The 10,458-nt window shown below is 45.4% G+C and overlaps 1 long non-coding RNA gene across 1 annotated transcript; it reads right to left on the reverse strand.

Annotated features, from left to right (window-relative positions):
• Positions 1-6,383: 6,383 nt before the first annotated feature.
• On the reverse strand, positions 6,384-6,993 carry LOC136496622 (uncharacterized). The gene is made up of 3 exons (XR_010769091.1): positions 6,751-6,993; positions 6,537-6,609; positions 6,384-6,422 (listed from the first exon to the last, which is right to left on the reverse strand). It is a non-coding gene; the product is annotated as an uncharacterized lncRNA (long non-coding RNA).
• Positions 6,994-10,458: the final 3,465 nt, after the last annotated feature.

The raw sequence follows: 10,458 nt of genomic DNA on the forward strand, positions 1-10,458 counted from the left end.
GTGCTGAACATGTTAGGTTAGTTTGGTTTCTAGTTATTTTGGTCATTAGGGTTCTTTGTTTATTGTAGGTGTCATTAGGGTTAGTTATTTGTTGGTCATTAGGGTTAGTATGTATTTTATTTATTTGTTCGTCATTACATTTCAATTTTTTATGACCAAGGCGTTTTGCCAAGGTACCCCTCTTTCCCCTCTTTCATTTCATCCATTTAGATTCGGTTGTTTTTGAACTTGGCATTATAGGTTTGGTTCATGTTCATGTCATTCGTGCAATGTATGGTGGTTCAAATGATTGAATGACCTAAATGTATGGTTGTTGTTGTTGTTGTATATGTTATTGTTTATAATCATTGAGTTAAATTTTGTGTTTGTTGGGATTCAAATTTGCTTAGGGTTTGTAATGAAAAGCTTATTTGGGAGGTATGGTGATTTAGTGTTAGTAGCTTTACATTCGTTGCAAGGTACTATGGATTGATTTTTTTTCTACGTAATGTTAGGATGCCAAGGCGTGGTAAAGCTCGTATTCCAAGGTAATCCCAATGTTTATTCATTATTTGTGCAACAAATAGAAAACCCTAGGTTTAGGTTTGGTTCTCTGTTAATATGACTAAATTCTTTCAATTGTAGCTATGGTCGCCAGAGGGCAAATCCCTACGACCTAAAGCCTGTCCCTGAAGGTGTTCCTTGACCAATGTGCTTTTATGGTGATCCTTGCAAGGTAGACATCTCTAAAGATGAGGAAACATATAGACAGAGGTACTGGATGTATCCCAATTATGCATAGGAACCTACAAAGCAACAGCGCCGTGCATCGTTTGTGAGGAATTTTTATTGTGTGTTAATTAATTTTCTTGTGATATTAAGTATTGCTTATTTATTTGTTTTGTAACAATTTTTTTCTTGCAGACCGTTCCACCACTGTGTGACTTTGAGCAGTGGATTGACACTAAGATCAAGGAGTCGGACAAGCAGCAGCTAGAAGGCCTAAAGGAGTGGGATGCGGAGGTTAAGGAGAGGTTTGAGCAGAGACGTAGACAGGAGGCTATAGAAAAGGAGCATAAGGAAGAGCAGGAAAGGAGGCGTGTTGCTGTGTACAGGGCGGAGAGGGAGAAGAAGCTTGAGCGTGTGCGCCGAGCGAAGGCAGCGATGGAGGAGAATCCCGATGCCCAAAGGAAGGGAAAGTGGCCTCGTTGCACTTAGTAGATATTTGGTTTATTCACGAGCGATGTCATGTAGCCCTGGACTTTATTTACTATGTTGTAATGCACTCTGCTTTTATTTCAGATGAACTTATTCCCTAGACTTTTTTTATTATGTTGTAATGCACTATGCTTTTATTTTAGATGGTCTTATGCCCTATACTTCGTTAACTATCCTAAGACTGTAGTGCTACTATTTGTATCACTGAAAAGGCTACTTGTGCTGTTGTAGTCACTGAAAGGGCTACAAGTACTGTTGCAGTCAATGAAAAGTCTATTTGAAAACTCACTGAAAAGCCTAGATTCGTTTACTGTTGTATCCGTATATGTAGTGAATTAATATCAGAGTGATGTACTGCATTTAGATGAAGTGACAAAACATAGGTGTAGCCTTTTCAGATGAAATGACCGGTCATGGTTGTAGGCTTTTCAGATGAAGCATCTAGCCTTTGCAGATTCAATAAATGAGTACGCACACAAGTTTTTTGTCAAGTAGCATTCATGGTGAACCTGCCTTCATCTCTATATATAGTGGTCCATGTCTTGCTCCACATCCACACAATTTGTTTTCTGATTTAGTTTTAGGAAATGTCGAGCGGAGGTTCCTCAAGTGGAAAGGGTTTCGGTGGAGGGAGAGGAAAGGGGGTGAGGAAGGGACCTCCGATTGTGTGAGAGGGTTCTCTGGGTCCTGATTCTTTTGAAGAACCAATAGAGGAATTTCCTTTGGAGAGAAAGAGTGACTTCATCCGTGAGAGACCTCTTAGATCATACGACAAGCGCATTGAAGATTGGCCAAAATGCCGCCATGGTTTGGATTGCGTTGTGCAGATGTACAACGACTGTGACGGTGGAGGCCGTCGTTTCTTCAGATGCTCGCGAGGATTTGTATTTCCTTTGAACTCTCTCCTTTTTTAGATTTGCATTTGGTTTCTAGTAGTACTTATTGGTAGATGGGTTTTCAGGATTCAAGCTGTCTAGATAACTGTGGCTTCACTAGATGGGTCGACCCTCCTCCTATCTATCCCCATCAACAGTACATCACATATCTATAGGGACACATCTTTGACCTAGAGTATGGCCCTAGAAGTGGTAACAGGGACAAGTCGGACGACGACAATAGCAATGATGCAGAGGAGGCACTATGCAATAATCCGTACTACGAGTGCCCGTACCATAAGAAGGACGGGCCTCCTTCTCCACCGCCACCGCCACCGCCACCACCACTGCCTCCGTCAACTGGAGGATACTATGGGGAAGGTGCAACTCAGTTCAATATGTGGGAGCATTATTAGGACCAACCTTTGTTAGTCAATCCGAATGTGGAATGCTTGTATGAGTTGTTCTTTTCAATCTCCTAAGGCATGCTAGGTTTAGTTTGCAACATGCCATTGTTAGTTTTCATGTGAGTGTGTACCCTTTGCAATGTCTGTATCACTTGTTTCTTTCAATCCCCTAAGGCATGCTAGGTTTAGTTTGTGACATGCCATTGTTAGTTTTGATGTGAGTGTAATCGTTGTGCATTCGCTATTTCATAAATTGTAGTTTACCTACCTCTAAGTTTCATGTACTATGGTTGATTCCCAAACTGAAAAAAAGATTTGACTCTCTAAAAATATGGGATTGAAATCGAACCAACATTCGGTTTTTCCCGCAGGAACAAACATAAATATAGCATGTCTACTCTTATTAGTATAACTCGTGTTATTAGAAGAGGAATCGTTGAGAAAGATTTTTCATTTCAATCATGCAAATAGGATTGCAACCTATACCAAAGGTTTACAAGACCTCTGTCTTTAATACTTTATCCTTTCTATTTTATGATTCATAGGCTCTGCGTCAAGTCGGACAACGCCGAGATACAAGACCAAGGCGTTGATTCAGACCACGCTGACCCTAGGGTTTGGCCCGACCATTTACGTGTTGGGCTGAGGCTCGGCGTTGAGTCGGCCCACGCCAACCCTAGGGTTTGGCTCGGCCGTTTGCGAGTTGGGCTGAGGCTCGGCGTCGAGTCGGCCCATACCAACCCTAGGGTTTGGCTCGGCCATTTGCAGGCTAAGGCTCGGTGTCGAGTCGGCCCACGCCAACCCTAGGGATCACAATGGCCGGCACTAGGTTTGGGCTGAACCTCGGCGCTTAGTCGGCCCACGCCGAGGTTAAATGGCTCAATGTCAATTTACGGCACGCCGAGGTTGGGCACCTCAACGCTTTGAGGCAAAGGAATCCAGTATGCACCAGTGGTCGGCGTCAAATGACTAAACGCCGAGGTGCCCACCCTCGGCGTTTGTTCAATTGACGCCGAGATCCTGGGTTCACCAAAATATATCATCTCTTCTTTGATTTGCTTCACTATTGCCCACTACTCTAATCAGCCGACGATGACCTTGTGCCAACAACAGACCTAAGCTCGCTAGCTCCCCAACTCTCCTAAGCCGCTTCATCCCATTTGCGTGCTTGCCATGTTGCCATGTCACCGTGGATCCAACAGAGGTTGATCATAACATGGAGGATGGGGATGATGACACCCCTTCTTTCTTGTGAGTTGCGGCGGAGGCCCTCTCTTGATAGCTAGAAACATGAAACATGGCGATGTTTCACATTTGGGGAATATCGTTATGAGGACAATCACATTTTCATTTCAGAAATAAAGTATAGCTTATCTTAAATTAAATATCGTGGTGGATATGCCGAGCTTGGGGTTCACCAAAAAACATAATACACAGAATACATAGAATTTCACATAACAAATGACCACACCGACATACACATTCATTCAACATCCATACATACATAAGGTCCAACACATTCAACATCCAACATAGTCCAACACATTCAACATCCAACATAGTCCATACATATGCTTCATCAATCAACCAACATAGTCCAAACATAGTACAAGGTCCATACATAGTGCATTACATAAGGTCCAATGCATACATAGTCCATGCACAAAATATAGCATATGAAGTCTTTGGATCTTTTATCGCTCCTTGTACCTTAACGTGGACGGCGAGCGTAACGCTTTCCCCTCCCAAACGGATAGGTACCTAGAGTGTACCTATCCACTGGTCTGAGCATCCTCTGTGGACGTCCATAGTACTCTCCCTGTCCTTCATCATCTTCATCATCATAATGATCATGTCCTTGACCACCCTCTGCACTAGTTGCTGCACCATGTGAAGAAGAAGTCCTGCCACCATGTGCACCATGTGAAGATGAAGTCCCTCCAACATGTGTAGTAGAAGGTCCAGCACCAAGCTGTTGTGGGACTGCCACATCTAGGGAACGTCTACATCCAAGGCGTGTAGCTACCTTTCGGAGGTGATACATGGCACGCTACATTTTGAAAGCACTATTAGTAAGTGGGGTTGGTCACAAAACTATATAAAGATGTAACATCAACTGAATGAGAGGAGACTACCTGAATGTGCTGTCATAACATGGAGGCCTCATCAGGATCGCCCATAGGAATCATCAATGCCCTTCCTTGCTCGGCCACTTTCCTCATTATCTCCGTGCTCTATGCAACAAAAACAAGAATTTAAGTCTCCATGACAGTAAAGACCTCAGAGATGGAAATAGTTGTATCACTTATAGCTCTAGCAAACGTAGGGGCAATCTCAACTTGCCTGCCTTCTCGGGTAGCTTGGTCATATGGGTTATTGCCCTCATCCTCGCTCGCAATGTCAGCAATGTCTTGCTCCGTCCAAGCGGGCCTCAATTGAAGCCTTGTTCGTTGACCAAACCAAACAAGGTAATCATCGAATGCCTTGTCACGATGGACGGCGTGGATGCCCATGTTGTTCTGCTCCATCAACATTCACTCATTAATGTAGCACTGGTGCTCTAGCTACCAGTTGGTGATCTTCTTATTTTTTTGTCTACTGAACCTGCAAATTTTACACCATAGCGGCAATATGAAGGCATACTCAATGATTCATTCATGTGAAATGAATAAAATATTGCATGTTACATACTTGTGGAGCTGCCAACCGGTGGAGAAATCATCGGGCGGAGAAGGCTACAGCCTACCAAACTGCCGTGCTACACAGTGAGGGAGATGGTACTCCACTGCATAGAAACAAATAAGGGGGTCCTCATCGTCCAGACGTCCTTGTCTTCCATGCACAAGGAGCTCAAGTTGAGATCCGTGACTTGCCTCCGCCGATATGGGCACCATTGAACCTGTACACAACGTCGTCATCAACTAGTCGACGCTTAATTTGTGCACATATCCTCGATTAGGCCAAAAGGGCGGGAAACTTACATGCTGTGGCAAAAGGGTGTCCAGCTCATTGGTGAAGCCAATGTACGCGTGGCGTGACACTGGTAAGTTCCGTGGGCTCGCTCATAGAGGTGTTCCACGGTAGGGGCGACAACTGCGTCTCCTTGAGAAAACCAAGGTTGTAGGGGATCAAGCTGATGCGGTCTCCCAACTGGAAGCCTCTCCCACATCCAAATCTACAAAAAAGAGTGGAAACTTGAATGTTAATCACTTTTGTTAAGAAAAAACATTGAATTGTAGTGGAAACTTGTACAACTTTGCTTTATTACCTGCAACTGTGTGATGCACCCTGACATTGTAGCGTACGCGCCTCTAGGACGGCGGCATGCCTCGCAAAGCTGATAGTACAGGAAGGCAAGTATAGCCGAGCCCCAACTCCTATTGCTGGCATCCTCCCAGTTCCCAAGGCATGGGATGTACATCCAGGACGCCGTGTCTCCAGTGCCTTCAGGGAAGAGAACCGTACCAAACATGTGCAGGACGTAGGCCCGACAGTAGTATGTCACGGTCTGGGCGTCTACGTTGGGTGGACACTCCCAAAACTGCTGACGAAGCCACCTTAGGGACACCCCACTGCTGCGCCGTTTCTTGCCAGCCTCAACTGCCGCTAGGGGCTGTCCCAAGAAGTGCTCAACCCGCTGCTGCCATCCTTCAGACTCCGTGTCTCCTGTCATTGGGAATCCTCAGATTTTGACTCCAAGGATCATGGCAACATCCTCGAGAGTGACCGTCATCTCCCCGCATGGTAGGTGAAAGTTGTGTGTCTCCGGACGCCACCGATCTATCAACGCCGTCAGCGCCGCTGGGTTGAAAGGCGGCGTGCCTCGACGACAAACACAAGCAACGGTAGCAAGGTTCGCCAGCTTTAGGAGGGGCGTGTACCTCTCGTCGTAGACCATGGTTGTAGAGGCCTCATGTGTCATTGGCCTCAGCACATTCAAAACCTGCAAAAAAAAGACAAGCATGAAAAAGTATTAGTTCATGTCACTTTATAAAGAGCATGGACTATAGAGCAAAAGATGAACAATGCACTGTTTCATACAAATTATTGAATATACCTCTCCGTTCTTGATCCTCCGAGCCCGGTGGTGCTCATCGAACCTTGGATCAAGAAGGGGGAACCGATCCATCCTGCAACATAAGCAATGCCAAAGCATTAGTATAAGTTAAAGCATGTGTATGTGGTACGAAGTAACATAAAAATAAAAAAAAACAAAAGTAAACCAATGTACTATTACACAAAGCAATTCAAGTAGCTAGCTTGGTGGATACCTGTTGTCTAAGTAGTTCAGGACATTTTCTCTTATTGTGGCCCGGCTTATGGCAACCAGAGCAACGGCTCTTTTGGGTGTCCTCTACAAAATGTCTCCCAACCTTACTCGTGGTTGATCTACCTTTCGTGGCTCGGTCCATGTCCATCCTGAACCGCTTCCGCCGCCTAGGTCCTCTACTCTTCCAGAGTAAACCAAGATCAGCCACATACTTGGGGCCATCATAAGTAGGCCATTGACTCTCGTCAAGAAATGGCTTGAACTGAGGATTCCAGGTGCTCATTAGTTTCCTCAAAGAGAACTCCGTGGCCATACGGGGAGGGACCTCAGCGTCAACACGTCTAAGGCGACAGGCTGTAATCATGTGGGAGCAAGGCCTATGGTATATGATCGGTTTTCCACACATACACTTGTTCTCATTGATCACTACTTTATGTTTTCGAGCACCCCGGTCTTCACCACCAATGTTAGTTCCGCCACCCTCTAGAATCTCATATCCATGGTTGATCGGATCGAAACATGAACCCTTCTGTCATTTAGACTTTTTCTTTGAGAAAGCTAGTTCCTGAGATGCTAAAAGTGGCCAAGCTTTGCCTGCTGTCCATAGAGACCTCGCATGCTTCTTCCTCGAAACGAACCAAGAATTCAACTTGTAGAAGGTGAATGAGGCAATAGCAGTCACAGGCAGACCACGACAACCTCTTAGAAGGCTATTGAACATCTCTGCCATGTTACTAGTCATGAAGCCCCATCTCCAACCACCGGTGTCATATGCAAGTGACCACTTATCCTTCGACACCATCAACTCGCTCAAGAATTGCCTGCCATCAACATTTGTGGCTAACTTCAGGGCATCTAACTTATCTTTGAATAATTGAACCTCTTGCTGCCTGCAAACCTCCTCAAATAATTTGAAGTTGTCCTTTGTGTGACCACGCCTTATAAGATTCTGAGCAAGGTGTCTGGTGCACCACCGGTGATGTATTTGGCCGTAACCAGGAATCTCTTGTTCTACGGCATTCAGAATGCTAGCATGTCTATCGGATATCACACAAACATCACATCCCAGACCAATTACCACTTGTCTTACTAGCCTGAGAAACCAACACCAACTATCCGTGTCCTCCTTCCGAACAATCGCAAAGGCCAATGGCACAAGCTGGTCTTCTGCATCTATCCCAATACAAATAAGCATTATGCCTTTAAATTTCCCTGTAAGAAAGGTCCCGTCAATTAAGACGACGGGCCTGCAATGCTTGAATGCTTCGATGCTCTGCCCGAACGCCCAAAACGCCCTTCCAAATACCTGGCTACCATTCCTTGTTTCACCCTCCTTAGGTAAATACTCGAAGTGCATCTCAGGATTTGCAGCCCTCATTGCGTTCAACATTACAGGGAGGCGCTCATAAGCTTCTTCCCAATTTCCAAATATTATTTCCAGTGCACGCTGCTTTGCCCTCCATGCTTTCCCATACTTGACATAGTAATTGTACCGTTGGAAGATGATCTCAACCAACGCAGACACCATAATGGTTGGCATATGCTTCACCACGGGGCATAACTGCCTTGCAATGAACCTAGAATTGAGCTGCAGATGGTTCTCTTCTGCCTCAGCAGTGGCACAAACATGTGGTTGCTTCACTGAGGTAATCTTCCATTTGCCTGCCTTTGTCTTCCTAGCACATACTCTCCAACCACACTGTTGTTCTTCACAAGCAACAGTGTACCTCTTCTCCTTGAATGAATTGATGACCCTAAAAGGTCGGTTGTGTACAATGGAGTACTCTTGCAACCATGATTTCAACTCATCCATGGTAGCAAACAATATGCCCTTCCGTATGATGAGGCAACCGCTAACATCAGGCACAGTTGTATCACTTGGCCCACCATCAGCTACTGCCCTATGACCATGGCTAAGGTCCTTGAAATCACCAACTAGTGGATCTCTCCAAGGCAAGACCCTAGACAATATCTCTATTTCCCTAAAATTGAGACGACCAACAGGGTGATCGTCATCAGAGTCTTCGGCTATCTCCTCTACGAAGGATTCATCATCTCCAGCTATCTCCATGTCAAAATGGTTCGTAGCCCTAGCATCACCAAAGTCTTCTTCACCACTAAGATCATCTTCGTCGCTAAGCTCATCCTCAATAGAAAAGTCTCCGCTAGCGTCGTCCAAACCTTCTTCTGCATCACCAATTACATAATCATCATCTTCTTCATCACTATCATGATTGCCCTCACCATCGGCAACCGGATTCTCTTCCTCATCTCCACTGTAGCCTAGTTGTGTGACAAGTATTTCTTCTTCAGACAAAGAACCATAACCTATGTGAGCGGAGGAAGATGGCCATGCTTCGAAGTTATCATTTCCTAAACCGGACTCCTTACTTACTACTAAATCCAAAGATCACACTTCTGAGGCCAATACAACTGCCTTGTAATCATTCCATTCAGTCTCGCTTGTAATTTTGAGCAACCGCTTGATCCGAGGACCCTTCGATGACCCAACATCTATGACACCTTCAAACTGAACATGCACGTCTCCTTCATTCCAGCCTAACTTAACCTTCACTCGCTTCACTAACTGGGTCAAAGATGGTGTTTCAGAAAAAATCAACAACTCCTCACACATGTCCAGAAATTCCAAACTATCATCTCTTGTCCTAACAATACGGCCTCCATGATGCAACCTCACTAATTTATCCATCTACAACCATCACACAACAAGTAGTGTCACATATCAATATATCATGCGAGTTTCAATCCAATAAGTAGAAACTAAAATATATCATTTCATCTTTTTCAACCCCAACAACATAATCATTTCTAGTCATAAAAATTTGAAATGTAATGACGAACAAATAAATAAAATACATACTAACCCTAATGACCAACAAATAACTAACCTTAATGACACCTACAATAAACAAAGAACCCTAATGACCAAAATAACTAGAAACCAAACTAACCTAACATGTTCAGCACATAAAACAGTTAAACAACAATGCACTCAATCATCCTAAGCCATACATTTTGCAAATGCAAACACAAATATACCAAAACACCATACACCCATGATTCCACATGATTAGGGACAATGTAAGCACATCTACGCGGATAGAATGGAGGAGGGGAGGGACCATTACCTTGAGGAAGCTTCGGGAGCCAAGATCGTGGCACCTAGGGTCGATTTTGGAGCCTAGGGTTTGGTGGCAGCGTGGGGGAGAAGAGAAAGAGAGGAGGCCGGCGGTCTTCAGAATGGAGGGAGGAAGAAGAAGGGGGCCTCGGCGCGGCCTCAAGGGACCAGACCTCGGCGTTGAGTCGGGCCGCGCCGAGGTCTGTGGCTCGGCATTAAGTGACCCCGCGCCGAGCTACTGGGCCACCGTGCGTTGTTGGGCCGCCTGGGCCGCGCGCCGGATGGTGCCAATAGCTCGGCGCGGCTGGACTGTGCGCCGAGGTTGGGCCCTTGGCGTTGGATGACACGACGCCGACGTCTCGGACCCCACGCGCCAACGTGTCGCCGACGACCCCGGTCGTCCGTGACGTGGCAATACATCGGCGTCGTGTCAGTCGACGCCGACCCCCATACCTCGGCGTCATGTCCTAAGACGCCTAAAAATGGTCTATTTTTAGAAAACGTTTTGACGTAGGTCTTTTGTAAAAATTGTTTTCAAAAGGGATCAAAATACAAAAATTTCACCTTGCT

The sequence above is a fragment of the Miscanthus floridulus genome, chromosome 12 (genome assembly GCF_019320115.1).
Source record: "Miscanthus floridulus cultivar M001 chromosome 12, ASM1932011v1, whole genome shotgun sequence".
Taxonomy (NCBI): domain Eukaryota; kingdom Viridiplantae; phylum Streptophyta; class Magnoliopsida; order Poales; family Poaceae; genus Miscanthus; species Miscanthus floridulus.